Here is a 19,691-nt window from a genome sequence, read left to right as displayed (position 1 = left end):
GTTTTGCCTATGTTTGTCTCATATACTTTGAAGCACCTTTATTAGGTGCATAAACATTTATGATTGCTATTTCTTCTTGGTTAATTGTCCCTTTTATTAGTATACAGTGTCCTTCTCTGTCTCTTATGACATCCTTGCATTTAAAGTCTATTTTGTCTGAAATTAGTATTGCTACCCCTTCTTTCTTTTGGCTTTAGCATGAGTGGAATTTTTTTTCCATCCTTTCACTTTCAGTGTCTTTGTGTCACTGGGTCTAAGATGAGTCTCTTGTAAACAGCATATTGATGGTTTATATTTTTTAATCAATTCTGCCAATCTATATCTTTTAATTTGGGGAATTTAATCCATTCACAGTCAGTGTTATTGCTGTGAAGGCAGTTCTTGAATCAGCCATCTTTTTCTTTGGTTTTTATTTGTCAGATGCATTTTTTTTTCTCTCTCTCTAGTTTCTTTAAGTTGCCTTTACTAATACTCTGCAGTTCTGTGCCCTTCTCCAGGCCTCTCTCTCCTACCTTTTTTTCTCAGCCAGAAGTCCCTGTAGTATTTTTTGTAGGGTAGGTCTCTTGTTGACAAATTCTCTCAGCATTTGTTTGTCTGAAAATTTTAAGGTCTCCCTCAATTATTTTCAATTCAGTTTTATTGAAGTATATTCACATACCATGCAGTCATCCATTGTGTACAATCAGCTGTTCACAGTACCATCATATAGTTGTGCATTCATCACTCCACTCAGTTTTTGAACATTTTCTTTACACCAGAAAGAATAAAAATAAGAATAAAAAATAAAAAAGAACACCCAAATCATCCCCCCCAACCCACCCTATTTTTCATTTAGTTTTTTTTTCCCCATTTTTCTACTCATCCATCCATATATTGCATAAAGGGAGTGTGAGCCACAAGGTTTTCACAATCACACCATCACCCCATGTAAGCTACATAGTTACACAATTGTCTTCAAGAATCAAGGCTACTGGGTTGCAGTTTGACAGTTTCAGATATTTAATTCTAGGTGTTCCAATACACTGAAACCTAAAAAGGAATGTCTATATAGTGCTTAAGAACACCCTCCAGAGTGACCTCTTGACTCCATTTGAAATCTCTCAGCCACTGAAACTTTATTTTGTTTCAGTTCACTTTCCTCTTTTGGTCAAGAAGATGTTCTCAATCCCAGGATGCCGGGTCCAGGCTCATTCCTGGGAGCCATATCCTGTGTTGCCAGGGAGATTTATACCCCTGGGAGTCAGGTCCCACATAGTGGGGAGGGCAGTGAGTTCACTTGCCAAGTTGGCTTAGCTAGAGAGAGAGGGCCACATCTGAGCAAAGAGGTACTCTGGAGAGACTCTTAGGCTTAACCTCTCCTTTGCAGTGACAAGCCTCATTATGTCAAGCCCCAAGATCAAGGACTCGGCTTACCAAACTCAGTCCTCAATGCCTGTGAGAATACCAGCAGCAACCCAGGTGGAGACGTCCAACATCTCTGCACCTTCCCTCAGCTCCTCAGGAGGGCCCTGCATATACACTTGTATTCTCTGCCCAAACCACCCTGGGATGCTTTGCCACTTCACACCAACTTAAATAAACCCAGCAGATCCCACCTGCCACTCAAAGCTCCATGCAATCATGGTGTCTGAATAAACTGACCATACAAGTTAAATTATTTAGTGTGCTGTAGGAGCTATATATCCTGCACCAAATAAACATCTCTTGCCTTGGTCTTACATAGAAGTTGAAGTTTTAAAACACAGTATCGTCCTTTACCCTTTGGCCTAATTTGCTTTCATTGTAACCAAGTCTGCTTCATTCGTATCTCTATTTGAAGTCTGGACTCTTTTTCAGCTTTTTTAACAGTTGCTGTATGCACTAATAGTGACATTCCTATCTGTCAAGCTCTACCTCTGAATTTCAGATGTCACACAGATACCCAAAGTTCCAGAGACCGACCAGGTTATACACAAAGGGATCAGCATCTCAGAATTTGGAGATAGCCTTTACAATTCAGGGAATAGATGTGACTGCTGTAAAAGCTTACAATCTAGGTGTTAGGTCGTTCAGGAATTCACACAAACGCAGGAGTCATGGTTTAAGTAGAGAGTTTAAGGTTTATTAGAGGAAGAAATCAGAAGAAAGCAGGTGGGAGCCATCAGAAAAGAATGAAAGGAAAAATGGCTCCGGCCCTCTATCTGAGAGCAGCATTTTTTAAAGGAAAAACCCACGTTGGGTATTGGAGGGGAAGGTTCTGCTGAGTGTGTTCTGGGCCTCAGTTGGGTGAGTGCTTATCAGTTTCTGCTGACTGGTTACTAGGGTTTTAACACACTACTCTTCTTTGATGTGCAGTATATTATCTATGTGGAGGAAGCAGGCCTTTTGGCTTGTTTGTGGTCATTCATCTTTATGGGCCTATCTGATCTTGCCTTGTTTGCCTCCTGGAGTCTAGGTGCCACTGTGACTGGGATTCCTAAAACAGCCTTCAACCCTTAGTTTATGGCACACCTGGTATTTATGAGATAAGCAGCAGGGCCCATGGATCAGACATTCCTTCTATATGTTAGACTCTTTTTCTGGGGCCTGACACTAGGTACCATTACAGTAAGCATTCTCCTGATCACCTGTGCTCTAAGATTCAATTCTCAAAGAGTTTGCACATTGTAGTTAGTCCATATTGGCGAGGGATTATAAAGTTTGTATTTTCGTTTCTGGCGTACTTCACTCAGAATGCTGTCTACGGAATCCGTTCACCTCATTGCATGTCTTACAGCTTCACTCCTCGCTGTTGCTCAATATTCCATTGTATGCAGACACTACAGTTTACCATTCTTTTCCTCAGCTGATGTACCCTTATAAGGGCCACCTCCACCCACTGCAAATCATGAATACTGCCTCCATAAACACCAGTATGCAAATGTCCATTCATGTCTCTGCTCTCAGATCTTCCAAGTATATACCCCATAATGAGGTTGCAGGACCTTATGGCATCCACATACTTAGCTTCTTGTGGAACCACCACACTGTCCTCTAGATAGGCTACACCATTCCACCTCCCCACCAGCAGTAAATAGGTACATCTCTCTCTCCATATTTTCTCCAGCACTTTTATCCCTATTTATAGTTTTTCCTACAGTTTTATAGAGATGTATTCACATACCATACAATCATCCACAGTGTATAATCAGTTGTTCACGATATTATCATATAGTTGTACATTTATCACAACAGCCAGCACTTGAACATATTCATTACCACGAAAAAAAATTTTTTGAAGAATAATAGAAAATATAATAAAAATAAATACCATACAGTGCAATATAATAGTAAGGTCAGACAACAATACCACTGCTAAGAATCCCATAACCCTCCTTTATATCCTCCTCTCATACACATTTATCTTTGGTATATTGCCTTTGTTACATTTAATGGAATCATATTACAATGTTACTGTTGACCATAGATTGCAGTTTGCTTTGATTATATTTTTTCCCCAATACCATACCTTTTTCAACATTTTGCATGGTTGACATTAATTTGTTCTCCCACATGTAAAAAATTTTTATATTTGTATGTTTAGTCACCATCGTTGACCACTCTAGTTTTTAGTAAGTTATAAGTCCCAATCTTTAGCATCTATCTTTACCTCTGATGTCATATATGCCCCTAGCCCTTTTCTTTCAGTTTTACTCACAGACATCTTTGTTCAGTGTACTTACAGTACTGTGCTACCATCTCACAGTATTATGCTATCTATTTCTGGATCTATACAGTCAATCCTGTTGAACATTCTATACTCCTTCAGCATCAAATGCCCAATCTCTACCCTCTATCTATCTCCTGATAGCCTGTGTTCTCAGCTTTTAACTCTCAAAATTTGCTCGTTAATGTTAGTTCATATTAGAGTGACCATACAGTATTTGTTCTCTTGTTTCTGACTAACTTTGCTCAACATAATGTCCTCAAGGTTCATCCATGTTATTGTATGTTCCATGACTTTGTTCTGTCTTAGAACTGCATAATATTCTATTGTGTGTATATACCACAGTTTGTTTGTCCACTCATCCGTTGGTGGGCATTTGGGTTGTTTCCATCTCTTGGCAATCATGAATAATGCCATTATATACACCAGTTTACAAATGTCCATTCATGTCTTAACTTTCAGTTCCTCTGAGTATATACCTTGTAATGGAATGGCTGGATCATATGGTAAATCTATACTTAGCTTCCTGGGGAACTGCCACACTGCCTACCAGAGTGGCTATACCAATCTACATTCCCACCAACAGTGAATAAGAGTGCTCCTATCTCCACATCCTCTCCAGCACTTGTGATGTTCTGTTTTTTGGATAATGGCCATTCTGCTGTAGGTGTGAGATGATATCTCATTGTGGTTTTGATTTGCATTGCCTTAATAGCTAGTGAAGTTGAGCACTTTTTCAGATGTTTTTGAACAATTTGTATTTCCTCTTTGGAAAAGTGTCCATGTCTTTTACCCATTTTTTAATTGGGTTGTTGTCTTTCTGTTGTTGAGTTGTGGGAACCCTTTATATATTTGGAATAATAAACCCTTATCTGATATGTGGTTTCCAAATATTGTCTCCCATTGCATAGACTGCCTTTTTACTTCTCTGACAAAGTCCTTTGATGTACCAGAGTGTTTAATTTTTAGGAGATCCCATTTATCTATTTTTTACTTGGTTGCTCATGCTTTGGGTGTAAGGTCTAGGAATCCACCTCATATCACAAGATCTTTAAGATACTGACCTACATTTTCTTCTGAGTCTTATGGCTTTAGTGCTAATGTTGAGGTCTTTGATCTATTTTGAGTTAATTTTTGTATAAGATGTGAAGTAGAAGTCCTCTTTTATTCTTTTGGAAATGGATATCCATTTTCCAAACACCATTTATTGACGAAGCTATTCTGTCCCAGTTGCTTTGGCTTGACTGCCGAATCAAAGATCAGTTGTCTGTAGATGTGAGGGTCTATTTCTAAACACTCAATTTGATTCCGTTGGTCGGTATATCTATCCTATGTCAGTACCATGCTGTTTTTACCACTGTAGATTTGTAATATGTTTCAGAGTCAGGTAGCATGAGACCTCCCACTTGGTTCCTCTTTCTCAAGATGTTTTGGCTCTTCAGGGCACCTTGCCCTTCCAAATAAATGTGATGATTGGTTTCACTACTTTTGCAAAATAAGCTGCTGTGATGTTCATTGGTATTGCATTGAATCTGTAAATAATTTGGGGTAGAATTGACATCTTATCTATAGTTAGTCTTCCAATCCATGAACACGGTATGTTCTTTCCATTTTTAAGGTCCTGTTTCATGTCTTTTAGCAATTTCTTGTAGTTGACTCTGTATAGGTCTTCTGTGACCTTGGTTAAGTTTATTCCTTATTACTTGATTCTTTTTGGTTGCTATTATAGACGGCTTTTTTTTTAATTGATTTCCTCCTCTCGTTGCACATTACTTGTGTATAGGAACACTATAGATTTTTGCATGTTGATCTTGTAGCCTGCCACTTTGCTGTATTTGTTGATTAGTTCTAGCAGCTTTGCTGTAGATTTTTCTGGATTTTCTACATATAGAATCATGTCATCTGCAAACAGTGAAAGTACATCTATAATTTTCTTTTTTTGTATTATCTTTGTCTGACTTTGGTGTTAGGGTGATGTTGGCTTCATAGAGTGAGTTAGGTAGCTTTCCCTCCGCTTCAATTTTTTTGAAGAGTTTGAGCAGAATTGGTACTAATTCTTGAATGCTTGGCAGAATTCACATGTGAAGCCATCTGGTCCTGGGCTTTTCTTTTTTGGGAGCTTTTTTGATGACTGACTCAATCTCTTTACTTGTGATTGGGCTGTTGAGGTCATCTGTTTCTTCTGAAGTCAGTGTTGGTTGTTGATGCTTTTCTAGGAAGTTGTCCATTTCATCTAAGTTGTCTAGTTTTTTAGCATATAGTTGCTCGTACTATCTTCTCATCTCCTTTATTTCTGCGGGGTCAGTAGTTGTCTTTCCTTTCCCTTTTCTGACTGTATTTATTTGCATTTGTTCTCTTTTTTGTTGTTGTTGTTGTTAGCCTAGCTAAAGGTCCATTCTCAAAGAACCAACTTCTGGTTTTGTTGATTCTCTCTATTGTTTCCCTTTTCTCAATTTCATTTATTTCTACTCTAATCTTTGTCATTTCTTTCCTTCTGTTTGCTTTGGGGTTGGTTTGCTGTTCTTTCTGTAGTTCCTCCAGGTGAACAGTTTTTTTTTTTTTTTAACTTTTTTTTCTTTTTTAAATCAACTGTATGGAAAAAAAATAAAAATAAAAATAAAAAAAACAAACAAAAAAAAAATAAAATAAAATAAAATTTCAAAGAGACCATAACAAGGGAGTAATAAAAAGACAACTAACCTAAGATAACTGCTTTACTTCCAACCTGTTCCTACTTTACCCCAAGAAAGTTACCTAATATAGCAACATTTCTGTGAACTTATTCCTACTATATCCATCAGAAATTAACAGACCATAGTCATTCCTGGGCATCCCCAGAACATTAAATACTTTGTCTATTCTTCTTGGATTATTGTTCCCCCTTCCTTAATTGCTCTCTATTGCTAGTTCCCCTACATTCTACATTATAAACCGTTTGTTTTACATTTTTCAAAGTTCACATTAGTGGTAGCATATAATATTTCTCTTTTTGTGCCTGGCTTATTTTGCTCAGCATTATGTCTTCAACGTTCATCCATGTTGTCATATGTTTCATGAGGTCATTCCTTCTTACTGCGCGTAGTATTCCATCGTGTGTATATACCACATTTTATTTATCCACTCATCTGTTGAAGGACATTTGGGTTGTTTCCATCTCTTGGCAATTGTGAATAATGCTGCCATGAACATTGGCATGCAGATATCTGTTCGTGTCACTGCTTTCTGATCTTCCGGGTATATACCGAGAAGTGCAATCGCTGGATTGAATGGTAACTCTATTTCTAGTTTTCTAAGGAACTGCCAGACCGACTTCCAGAGTGGCTGAACCATTATACAGTCCCACCAACAATGAATAAGAGTTCCAATTTCCCCACATCCCCTCCAGCATTTGTAGTTTCCTGTTTGTTTAATGGCAGCGACTCTAATCGGTATTAGATGGTATCTTATTGTGGTCTTAATTTGCATCTCTCTAATAGCTAGTGAAGCTGAACATTTTTTTCATGTGTTTCTTGGCCATTTGTATTTCCTCTTCAGAGAACTGTCTTTTCGTATCTTTTGCCCATTTTATGATTGGGCTGTCTGTACTATTGTCATTGAGTTGTAGGATTTCTTTATATATGCAAGATATCAGTCTTCTGTCAGATACATGGTTTCCAAAAATTTTTTCCCATTGAGTTGGCTGCCTCTTTACCTTTTTGAGAAATTCCTTTGAGGTGCAGAAAGTTCTAAGCTTGAGGAGTTCCCATTTATCTATTTTTTCTTTTGTTGCTTGTGCTTTGGGTGTAAAGTCTAGGAAGTGGCCGCCTAATACAAGGTCTTGAAGATGTTTTCCTACATTATCTTCTAGGAGTTTTATGGTACTTTCTTTTATATTAAGATCTTTTGTCCATTTTGAGTTAATTTTTGTGTAGGGTGTGAGGTAGGGGTCCTCTTTCATTGTTTTGGATATGGATATCCAGCTCTGCCAGCCCCATTTGTTGAATAGACCATTATGACTCAGTTCAGTGACTTTGGGGGCCTTATCAAAGGTCAGTCGGCCATAGATCTGAGGGTCTATCTCCGAATTCTCAATTCGATTCCATTGATCTATATGTCTATCTTTGTGCCAGTACCATGCTGTTTTGACTACTGTGGCTTTATAATAAGCTTCAACGTCAGGGAGTGTAAGTCCTCCCACTTCGTTTTTCTTTTTTAGAGTGTCTTTAGCAATTCGAGGCATCTTCCCTTTCCAAATAAATTTGATAACTAGCTTTTCCAAGTCTGCAAAGTAGGTTGTTGGAATTTTGATTGGGATTGCATTGAATCTGTAGATGAGTTTGGGTAGAATTGACATCTTAATGACATTTAGCCTTCCTATCCAATGAATATGGAATATTTTTCCATCTTTTAAGGTCCCCTTCTATTTCTTTTAGTAGAGTTATGTAGTTTTCTTTGTATAGGTCTTTTACATCTTTGGTTAAGTTGATTCCTAGGTAGTTGATTTTTTTAGTTGCTATTGAAAATGGTATCTTTTTCTTGAGTGTCTCTTCAGTTTGTTCATTTCTAGCATATAGGAACATTACTGACTTATGTGCATTAATCTTGTATCCCGCTACTTTGCTAAATTTGTTTATTAGCTCTAGTAGCCGTATCATCGATTTCTCAGGGTTTTCCAGATATAAGATCATATCATCTGCAAACAATGACAGTTTTACTTCTTCTTTTCCAATTTGGATTCCTTTTATTTCTTTGTCTTGCTGGATTGCCCTGGCTAGCACTTCCAGCACAATGTTGAATAACAGTGGTGATAGTGGGCATCCTTGTCTTGTTCCTGATCTTAGAGGGAAGGCTTTCAGTCTCTCACCATTGAGTACTATGCTGGCTGTGGGTTTTTCATATATGCTCTTTATCATATTGAGGAAGTTTCCTTCAATTCCTACCTTTTGAAGTGTTTTTATCAAAAACGGATGTTGGCTTTTGTCAAATGCTTTTTCAGCATCTATTGAGATGGTCATTTGATTTTTCCCTTTAGAATTTTTAATGTGTTGTAATACATTGATTGATTTTCTTATGTTGAACCATCCTTGCATGCCTGGAATGAACCCTACCTGATCATGGTGTATGATTTTTTTAATGTGTCTTTGGATTCGATTTGCAAGTATTTTGTTGAGGATTTTTGCATCTATATTCATTAGGGAGATTGGCCGGTAGTTTTCCTTTTTTGTAGCATCTTTGCCTGGTTTTGGTATCAGATTGATGTTAGCTTCATAAAATGAGTTAGGTAGTGTTCCATTTTCTTCAGTGTTTTGAAAGAGTTTGAGTAAGATTGGTGTCAGTTCTTTCTGGAAAGTTTGATAGAATTCCTCTGTGAAGCCATCTGGCCCTGGGCATTTATTTGTGGGAAGACTTTTGATGACTGATTGGATCTCTTTGCTTGTGATGGGTTGATTGAGGTCTTCTATTTCTTCTCTGGTCAGTTTAGGTTGTTCATATGTTTCCAGGAAATTGTCCATTTCCTCTACATTATCCAGTTTGTTGCCATACAGTTGTTCATAGTATCCTCTTATACTTTTTTTAATTTCTTCAGGATCTGCAGTTATGTCACCTTTTTCAGTCATTATTTTGTTTATATGGGTCTCCTCTCTTTTTGATTTTGTCAGTCTAGCTAGGGGCTTGTCAATCTTGTTGATCTTCTCAAAGAACCAACTTTTGGTGATATTTATCCTCTCTATTGTTTTTTTGTTCTCTATGTCATTTATTTCTGCTTTAATCCTTGTTATTCTTTTCTTCTACTTGGTTTAGGATTGGTTTGCTGTTCATTTTCTAGCTTCTTCAGTTGATCCATTAGTTCTTTGATTTTGGCTCTTTCTTCCTTTTTAATATATGCGTTTAATATTGTAAATTTCCCCCTCAGCACTGCTTTTGCTGCATCCCATAGGTTTTGGTATGTTGTGTTCTCATTTTCATTTGTCTCTGTATATTTAGCAATTTCTCTTGCTATTTCTTCTTTAACCCACTGATTGTTTAGGAGTGTGTTGTTTAACCTGCAGGTATTTGTGAATTTTCTAAGTCTCTGATGGTTATTGACTTCTAATTGTATTCCATTGTGGTCAGAGAATGTGCTTTGAATAATTTCAATCTTTTTAAATTTATTGAGGCTTGTTTTATGTCCCAGCATATGATCTATTCTGGAGAAAGTTCCATGAGCACTAGAAAAGTATGTGTATCCTGGTGATTTGGGATGTAATGTTCTGTGTATGTCTGTTAAATCTAATTCATTTATCAGATTGTTTAGGTTTTCAGTTTCCTTATTGGTCTTCTGTCTGGTTGATCTATCTATAGGAGAGAGTGATGTGTTGAAGTCTCCCACAATTATTGTGGAAACATCAATTGCTTCCTTTAGTTTTGCCAGTGTTTCTCTCATGTATTTTGTGGCACCTTGATTGGGTGCATAAACATTTATGATTGTTATTTCTTCTTGCTGAATTGCCCCTTTTATTAGTATGTAGTGGCCTTCTTTGTCTCTCAAAACATCCCTGCATTTAAAGTCTATTTTATCTGAGATTAATATTGCTACACCTGCTTTCTTTTGGCTGTAGCTTGCATGAAATATTTTTACCATCCTTTCACTTTCAGTTTCTTTGTGTCCCTGTGTCTAAGATGAGTCTCCTGTATGCAACATATTGATGGTTCATTTTTTTTGATCCATTCTGCGAATCTATATCTTTTAATTGGGGAGTTTCATCCATTTACATTCAACATTATAACCATAAGGGCATTTCTTGAATCAGCCATCTTATCCTTTGGTTTATGTTTGTCCTATATATTTTTCCCCTCTCTCTATTAATATCCTTTATTGTACCCATACCGAATCTCTTTAGTACTGAACCTTTCTCCAAGTCTCTCTGTCCTTTCTTTGTTTCTCTGTCTGTAGGGCTCCCTTTAGTATCCTCCAGTAGGGCAGGTCTCTTGTTAGCAAATTCTCTCAGCATTTGTTTGTGAAAAATTTAAGCTCTCCCTCAAATTTGAAGGAGAGCTTTGCTGGATAAAGTATTCTTGGCTGGAAATTCCTCTCACTCAGAATTTTAAATATATCAGTGCCACTGCCTTCTCGCCTCCATGGTGGCTGCTGAGTAGTCACTACTTAGTCTTATGCTGTTTCCTTTGTATGTAGTGAATTGCTTTCTCTTGCTGCTTTCAGAACTTGCTCCTTCTCTTTCTATGTTTGACAGTGTGATCAGTATATGTCTCGGAGTGGGTTTATTTTGGATTTATTCTATTTGGAGTTTGCTGAGCATTTATGATTTGTGTATTTATGTTGTTTAGAAGATTTGGGAAGTTTTCCCCAACAATTTCTTTGAATACTCTTCCTAGACCTTTACCCTTTTCTTCCCGTTCTGGAACACCAGTGAGTCTTATATTCAGACGTTTTATATTATCTATCATATCCCTGAGGTCCGTTTCGATTTTTTCCATTTTTTTCCCCATTCTTTCTTTTATGCTTTCATTTTCCATTCTGTCATCTTCCAGGTCACTGATTCGTTGTTCAGCTTCCTCTAGTCTTGTACTATGAGTGTCCAGAATCTTTTTAATTTGGTCAACAGTTTCTTTAATTTCCATAAGATCATCTATTTTTTTTATTTAGTCTTGAAATGTCTTCTTTATGCTCTTCTAGGGTCTTCTTGATATCCTTTGTATCCCGTACTATGGTCTCATTGTTCATCTTTAGTTCTTTGAGTAGCTGCTCTAGGTGCTGTGTCTCTTCTGATTTTTTGATTATGTGCTTGGGCTTGGGTTATCCATATTGTCTGTTTTTTTCATATGCTTTATAATTTTCTGTTGTTTTTGGCCTCTTGGCATTTGCTGAACTTGATAGGGTTCTTTTAGGATTTGTAGACCAATTGAAGTCCTTATCTCTAATTTATCAGATCTACAGCTTTGTGGAGTACACTTTCTCTAACTAACCAGCAGGTGGCATCCACGAGCCACCTCTTCTCCACAAGCCAGTTCTCCCTGCTTTGCCTTTGTGTGGAGAGTGTGGGAGTGAGTCTTGTGGGGTCCAATTGGTGTACCAAGCTTGCGTGTGTAGTTGGTTTTGCCTGCCCTGTATATGGGGCGTGTTTCTGGGCAGTCAGGGAGGGGGGGGTGGCTCTAACAATCAAATCTCCCTGGTGATTGTGGAGTTTTAAAGCTGCTGCAATAGTCTAATCCTTCAGTTCAGTCCTGCCACAGTTTGTCTCTGCCACTGACCCACAAGTCCTTGGTATTGGCATATGACTCCTGAGACTTGCGAGTGGGTCCCTCTTCCAGGCCTTGCACCCCCTGGTCCTCTGTTGAGGGATGACTGTGCTATGTCACAGGTGAGTGCCGTCCCCCCAGGGCAGTTCTGGGCTGCTGGGCTGTGTAGGGAGGCTCCCAGTCTGCTGTAATGATGGAGATTTTGCTGATCTCAGCAGTTCCACATTTTCATGAGTGTTGTATGAAGTATGCCCAAAGTCAGATTGCTCTGTGGTGTCCAGTCCACGCAATTCCTGGCTTTCTACCTACTTTCCTGGAGGAGTAACTAAAACATACAGCTCACCAGTCCGCCATCTTGCTGAGACTCCCCAAGTCCTGACTTTTTTAACCTCCAGGTGAACAGTTAATTCCTCAATTTTTGCTCTCTCTTCTCTTTTAATATAGGCGTTTAGGACAATTAATTTCTCTCTCAGCACCGCCTTTGGTGCATCCCATAAGTTTTGATATGTTGTGTTTCATTGTCATTTGCCTCGAAGTATTTGCTAATTTCTCTTGTAATTTCTTCCTTTACCCACTGGTTTTCTAAAAGTGTGTTGTTTAGCCTCCATATGTTTGTGAATTTTATGACCTTCTGCCTGTCATTTATTTCCAACTTCATTCCATTATAATATGAGAAAGTATTTTTAAATTTGTTGAGACTTGCTTTGTGACCCAACATGTGGTCTATCCTAGAGAATGTTCCATGAGCACTTGAGAAAAATGTGTATCCTGCTGTTGTGGGGTGTAGTGTTCTATAAAGGCCTGTCAAGTCTAGTTCATTTGTTGTACAATTCAGCATCTCCGTTTCCTTATTAGTCCTCTGTCTGTATGTTCTATCCATTGGTGAAAGTGGTGTATTAAAGTCTCCAACTATTATTGTAGAGGTATCTGCTGCTCGTTTCATGGTTCTCAGTGTTTGTCTTGAATTTTGGGACACTCTGGCTTGGTGCATAAATGTTTATGATTGTTATGTTTTCTTAAAGAATTGACCCTTTTATTAATATATAGCGTCCTTCTTTGTCTCTTTTAATTGTTTTAATTTTGAAGTCTAATTCGTCTGATATTAATATAGCTACTCCCGCTTTTTTCTGTTTGTTTGCGTGAAGTATCTTTTTCCAACCTTTCACTTTCAGCCTATTTTTGTCCTTGTGTCTAAAGTGAGTTTCTTGCGGATAACATATAGATGGGTCCTGTTTTTCAATCCATTCTGCCAGTCTGTATCTTTTTATTGGGGAGTTTAATCTATTCACGTTTGGTGTTATTACTGTGAAGGCAGTTCTTGAATCAGTCATCTTTTCCTTTGGCTTTTATTTGTCAGATATATTTTTTGCCTCTCTCCTTTATTTCCTTTAAGTTACCCTTACTAATACTGTTCAGTTCTATGCCCTTCTCCAGGCCTCTCTATCCTATCTTTTTTTTTCTCAGCCAGTAGAGTTCCCTTCAGTATTTCTTGTAGGGCAGAGATCTCTTGTTGACAGATTCTCTCAGCATTTGTTTTTCTGAAAATTTTAAGGTCTCCCACAATTTTGAAGGAGAGCTTTGCTATATAAGGACTTCTTTGCTGGCAATTTTCCTCTTTCAAAATTCTAAATATGTAATACCACTGCTTTTTCACCTCCATGGTGCCTGCTGAGTAGTCAGTACTTAGTCTTATGTTGTTTGCCTTCTATGTGGTGAATCGTTCTCCCTTGCTGTTTTCAGAACGTTCTCCTGTTCTTCAATTGCCAGTCTTATCAGAATATGTCTTGGAGTGGGTTTATTTGGATTTATTCTATTTGGAGTTCTTTGGGCATGTTTGATTTGCATATTTATGTTGTTTAGAAGGGTTGGGAAGTTTTTCCCAACAATGTCTTTGAATACTCTTCCTAGCCCTTTTCTCTTCACCTTCTGGAACACCAGTGATTCTTATGTTTGTGCCTTCATGTTGTCTGTCATTTCCCTGAGATCCAGTTCAAATTTTTCACCATTCGTTCTTTTGTGCTTTCGCTATCCATTGCTCTGTCCTTGAGTTTGCTAATTCATTCCTCTTCCTCTTCAACTTTGCTGTTATGTGTCTCAATAATATTTTTAATTTGAACAACAGTATCTTTTATTTCCATAAGATACACTTTTTTTATTTACTCTTGCAAATTTTTTATGCTCTTCTAGGGTCTTCTTCATGTTCCTTTTATCCTGAGCCATGACATTGATATTTGTGTGTATTTCTTTGATTAATTATTCCAAGTTTAGTTTCTCCTCTGGGTTTTTAATTTGTATGTTTGGGTTATCCATATCTCCTGGTTTCTTCATATGCTTTACAATTTTCTGCTATTTTTGACCTGTTGGCATTTATCTTGAAAGGGTTCTTTCACGATATGCAGGCTCATTTGCACACTTATCTATAATTTGAGAGAGCTGCAGCTTGGTGGAGTGCATTTTCCCTGATCTACTAGCTGGTGGCAGTCTTGAGCCACCTCTTACCCTCAAGCCAGTTCTCCCCCAACTTACTTTATGTACTGGGTGGGGTTCTAAACCATGTGGAATTCCAGTCAGTCCCCCAATTTTCCATGTGCACTGGGGACTGCCACCCTTGTTGGTAGGGGGTGTGCCCTGCACAGTTTGGCAGGGAGTTCACTCCAGGACACTGGTCCCAGCTGTTCCTGGGCTGCGGGTGGAGTACTCTGGGGCTGCAGAGCTGCATGTCTCACCTTCCAGCTCAGATGCCCCATAGTCCCTGTCTGCCATGCACCCACAAGTCCCTGGGATTGACAGAGGGCTCCTGGCACTTCTGCGTGGCACTCTTGCCTCTAGGCTGTGCACACCGTGGGCTTCTGTGGAGGAAGAGTGGACATTGTCACAGGCCCACCGAATTCCCTGTTCCCTCAAGGAAGCTCTAGGCCACTGGGCTGTGAAGGGCCATCTCCCTAGCCAACTGCAAAGATGGCTTCATGGGTTGTGAAAAGGTGCCCCTTTCTGCACTTGTCTCCCCGTTCCAACCACCATCCCAGGCATGGGGGCTTTTGGTCGCAGGTCTGCGAAGGGTTGTCACCTGATCCAAGTGCTGAGGAGGGTGTCTGGGGCTTGGAAGGCTATTCCCCTCCATACTCATCAGCTGCCTCCAGGCCAAACACTTATTTGTCTTAAACACAGTCTCTCTGCTTCTCCAAGTACACACTCACTATGGGGGTAGAAATCCCTGCCCAGCTAGTGGCACCCTGGAACTGCTGCTCTGGTGTGCTTTCTGTTCTTTATCTTGTGTTTTTCATGGGGGAGAATTTTGCTCTGTCTCTCCTAATCTGCCATCTTCCTAGAAGTCTGCCCTGAGAAGTGGTTTTAAAAGTAAGATCTCAATTTAGTTGTGAAGCTGAGGAAATGTTAATTGTAATTTTAACTTTAAAGATATGTTCAGATCTATTGGAGACCATGCTAATTTAAACCTAAGTGTAATTTCACAATAAGTAAAAAACATTTAAAAAAAAACTTCTGTTTTAGGGGGATAAATAGTTTATCAAATGAGTAGTGAAAAGAAGTTACAGAATAAGGTCAGACCTCTAGTGGGCCTTTTTTTATGTTCATAGACCATTAACTGACAGTGTTGACTAATGATGCCCATTAGCTGATTATTGAGTGTTCACTGAAAGATATGATTTAAGATATTAATTAATATGTTCTTATTTTTTTAATTTCTTAAAAATCTAGCAATAATGGGCTGTTTTCTTTGTTAGATGCATTTAAATCTACTCTATGCAAAGTAATACCCTCCCCAAAATACAGCTTTTAATGAAACATTAGCTGATATCTAAGAAAATGAAAATAGTGCCTGCCATATTTGAAATCCTTTACTGACTTCTCACATCTAGCATGCTACAGGACTGATTTTTGGCAGCTATTAAGAATGTTTCACTGACTAGAATAAAGAGAGTCAGCACAAATTTCATTGGTATTTATGATAGTTCATTTTGATCAATCTCTATTGACCCTGAGGCAAAATGAAATATTGAATATTGGACGTTTGCAAGGCATATAGAGCCATAGTGAAGAAGAGAACGGATTAAACTTTTGGAAATGAAGGTGAAGAAGTCTCAGTTACCACAGATAATTTCATCTGGCCCAGGAAAAGATTGACCCAAGGGAGTCTGAGATGGGGTGTGTGATTGCAAAGTATGTATAATAATTTCAGTGTTTTAATGTAATTTTTATGGTAGTACATTTGCTGTGGTTTGTACGTCTTCAAAGTATATCCAGAATCTTACTTCCTCAGTCACTACCACTTCAATCACTACCACCTTGACCTTTCTACCATCATCTCTTGCTTGAATTATTGTAATAGCCTCATAAAAGTTTGCTGCCTATTGTAATCACCTGAAGATTTAAAAAAATACTCATGCCTGGTTCTTATCAGTTGTCATTCTGATTTATTTAGAATACATTGAGACTTGGGCATCAGGACTTTTTTAAAAGCTACCAGTGTTTCTAATTTGTATTATCTCCCTAAATAAGAAAGCCAATAATCTTTCCCTGAAATAATTGCTTTTCATTGTGTTTGTATGCTAGTACCCATGTTAATTTAATCTGGGACATTTCCATTTCTTAAAGTTTTACAAGTGAGTTCTAATGTATTCATCAGACTTAGTTGTCAGCAATGAAAGCTGACTCTGACTGATTTAAGCAGAAATGAAATTTATTGCTAGAATATTGAGTGGCTCACAGACTTGGTAAAAGGCTGGAGGTAACCAGCCCTAGAAAAAGTAGAACAACAAAGTGAGGTTAAACAGCTAGAAATACAGCAAAACTCATGCCAGTGAGACTGTTACTACTGTCTGTACCAAACATTGATAGGTTGTCACAGATTGTGCTGCTGGTTGCACTGGCCACTCTAATCCATCCTGGTTCTGCTACCATCACTGGCCCTGTAAATTGGATGTTGTCTCCACTCTTGTTATCAGAAAGAATTCTCTCTTGTCTCTGCTTTTCTGTGCCACTAGATGTCATATTCAAAATCCCTAGTGATGCATCTGTTTGGGTAAGCATAGGCTGTCAGGGCATGTGAGAAAGCAAGTATCTTGCATTTTCGATTTGAATAGTGGAAGACAGTCTCTATCATACACCAAAACTCGTGAGGTTGGGAATTCTCCAGGCATAGGCTGGGTGGAACTTTATAGGCTTGTATGTCAATGGAATGACAGCTATCTACAACATATGTTATAGCTTAGAATCTGTTCTTTATTTTATGCATTAATCTACTGATCTTCAAACTAAAAGCCCATATAATGTTGGTATGTTTCTATAATTATGTTTAAACCTTTAGAGCCTGCTACTACTTGTCCCTCGGCAAGCAGCAGGATGTAACTAAATGAGTTAGCAAGCAAATTAATAGGAAAATTTGGTTGTATAATTTCCTATGAATACTTATGTATTATTTTTGGTGATATAGAGACCATGTAAGTATAAAATAGCCATGTTTCTTGACAGTAAAGATGTTCTGAATTTATGTAGTGGTGGTAATATATCAATTTTCCACATCAGCACTGTCTGATAGAAATAATATGGGCCACCAGTGCGATCCATATATATAATTTTTTATCATATTTTTAATTGTAGAATATAACATATATACATAAAAGTGATAACTTTCCAAGTGCAATATAACAACTAGTTAGCAAATTTCAAAGAATATTAGAGGTTACAGTTCAACAGTTTCAGTTATTTCCTTACTATGAAATATAACATATATACAAAAAAGTAATATCTTTTAAAGTATGATTTAACACATAGATATATAGGAAATTTCCAAAGTTATGAGTTACAGTACCATAGTTTCAGTTGTTTCCTTATTGTGAAATCTAACATATTTACAAAAAGGTACAGCTTTCAAATTACAATTTAACAAATAGCTATAGAACATATTTCAAAGGATGCTATGGGTTACAGTTCCACTATTTCATATCTTTCCTTCTAACTATTCTAATACCCTAGCAACTAATAAAAAGGAAATTATATAAAGATTCAGTATTCATAATCCTTTGTTAAATTCCATCTTGTCTGTTGCTACCCCTTCCTCTAGTTTAATCACTTTCCCGATCTTCGGGGATGTCTAGGCAGTGACCACCCTAACCTGTTCATGTTGAAAAGGGGTGTCAACTCATATATATATATAATTTGAAACTGCATTAACAAAGTAAAAAGAAACAGGGAAATTAATTTTAATATACTTTTTTCTCAGTAATCATTTTTATGTTGATTGCATGTTGAAATGGTTGTCATTTGGATATATTGGGGGAAATAAAATATGTTATTAAAATTAATTTCACCTTTTTTTTCACTTTTGTTTATTTTATTTATTTTATTTATTTTTTATTGTAGATATAACATATATGCATAAAAGTGATAAGTTTCCAAGTGGGATTTAACAAGTAGTTAGAGAGCAAATTTCAAAGAATATTACAGGTTACAATTCCACAGTTTCAGTTATTTCCTTGTTATGAAATATTATGTATATACATAAAGATGATATATTTCAAAGTATGATTTAACAAGTAGATACGTAGGAAATTTCCAAAGTTATTATGAGTTATAGTACCATAGTGTCAGTTATTTCCTTATTGTGAAATCTAACATATATTCAAAATGGTATGGCTTTCAAATTACAATTTAACAAGTAACTATAGAACAAATTTCAAAGGATGTTTTAGGTTTCACTTCCACCATTTCATATCTTTCCTTCTATCTATTCTAATACCCTAGCAACTAAGAAAAAGGAAATTATATAAAGATTCAGTATTCATAATCCTTTGTTAAATTCCATTTTGTCTGTTGCTACCCCCCCTCTAGTTTAATCACGTTCCCGATCTTCAGGGATGTCTAGGCAGTGACAACCCTAACCTATTCATGTTGGAAAGGGGTGTCAACTTTATGAGCAAAGGGGACATATCTGGTTGGTGTTCTTGAAGAGGCTATTGCCTCTGGGTTTTGGGACTTAGCTGGCATAGGAGCTCTCTGAAGGATTTAAGTTTAACAGTCGTCACCCCTATCCATTACCATACCTTTGAATTCTCCCTCATTAACATATCTGAACATACTAGATAATCGTTTCCCCTCCCTGTCTAACACTAGGTCCCCAATATTCTTATGTTATAAGACATTGATTTTGCATTGATCAGATAGTTCATAGAAGTGGTAACATAGAATATCTCTCCTTTTGTGTCTGTTATTTCACTAATAATGTATTTTGTTTAACCCAATATATTCAAAATATTTCAACATATATTCAATATAAACATTAAAAAAATGTTTTACATACTTTTTTTCCTTATTACCAGCCACAGATCAAGTGCTTAATAGCCACATATAGCCAATATACTGTATTGGACAGTCCTGTTCTGTGGCATTCTATAAGAAACTACATGACTTCCAAGTACTGCCAGCTAAACATATTTACGATGAAATATTTTAGACACATTGTCAAAACTGAAATAGGTGTTTAAAATAGATATCACCGAAAAGTAATAAAGTTCTTGGTTATCCATTTTAAGAAAAGAAAACTGACTCTTCTAAAGCATTTTTACTTGATGTTGCAATGTTTTGCAAATTTTTTTTTGGTGGGGGAGGGAATGTGCCAAATGGGGAGGAGGAACCTAAATATTTCATTGTTCCATTGTTGTTATTTTTTTATTTTTTATTTTGCTTACATTTAAATTGGTGGGTCTTGAGGTATTCCAGATATGCCTTAAGACAGAGGAAGGCAACATGGGATTATGCATAATTTGTGAAA

At 37.3% G+C, this 19,691-nt stretch overlaps 1 protein-coding gene across 1 annotated transcript in view; it reads left to right on the top strand.

The window, feature by feature from the left end:
• MON2 (MON2 homolog, regulator of endosome-to-Golgi trafficking) overlaps nt 1-19,691 on the top strand; it is a 193,764-nt gene that overhangs the window by 15,632 nt on the left and 158,441 nt on the right.

This window comes from Choloepus didactylus, chromosome 8 (assembly GCF_015220235.1).
Source record: "Choloepus didactylus isolate mChoDid1 chromosome 8, mChoDid1.pri, whole genome shotgun sequence".
Classification (NCBI taxonomy): domain Eukaryota; kingdom Metazoa; phylum Chordata; class Mammalia; order Pilosa; family Megalonychidae; genus Choloepus; species Choloepus didactylus.
Note: the sequence above shows the minus strand (reverse complement) of the source record. Positions and strands in the feature narration are given on the sequence as shown.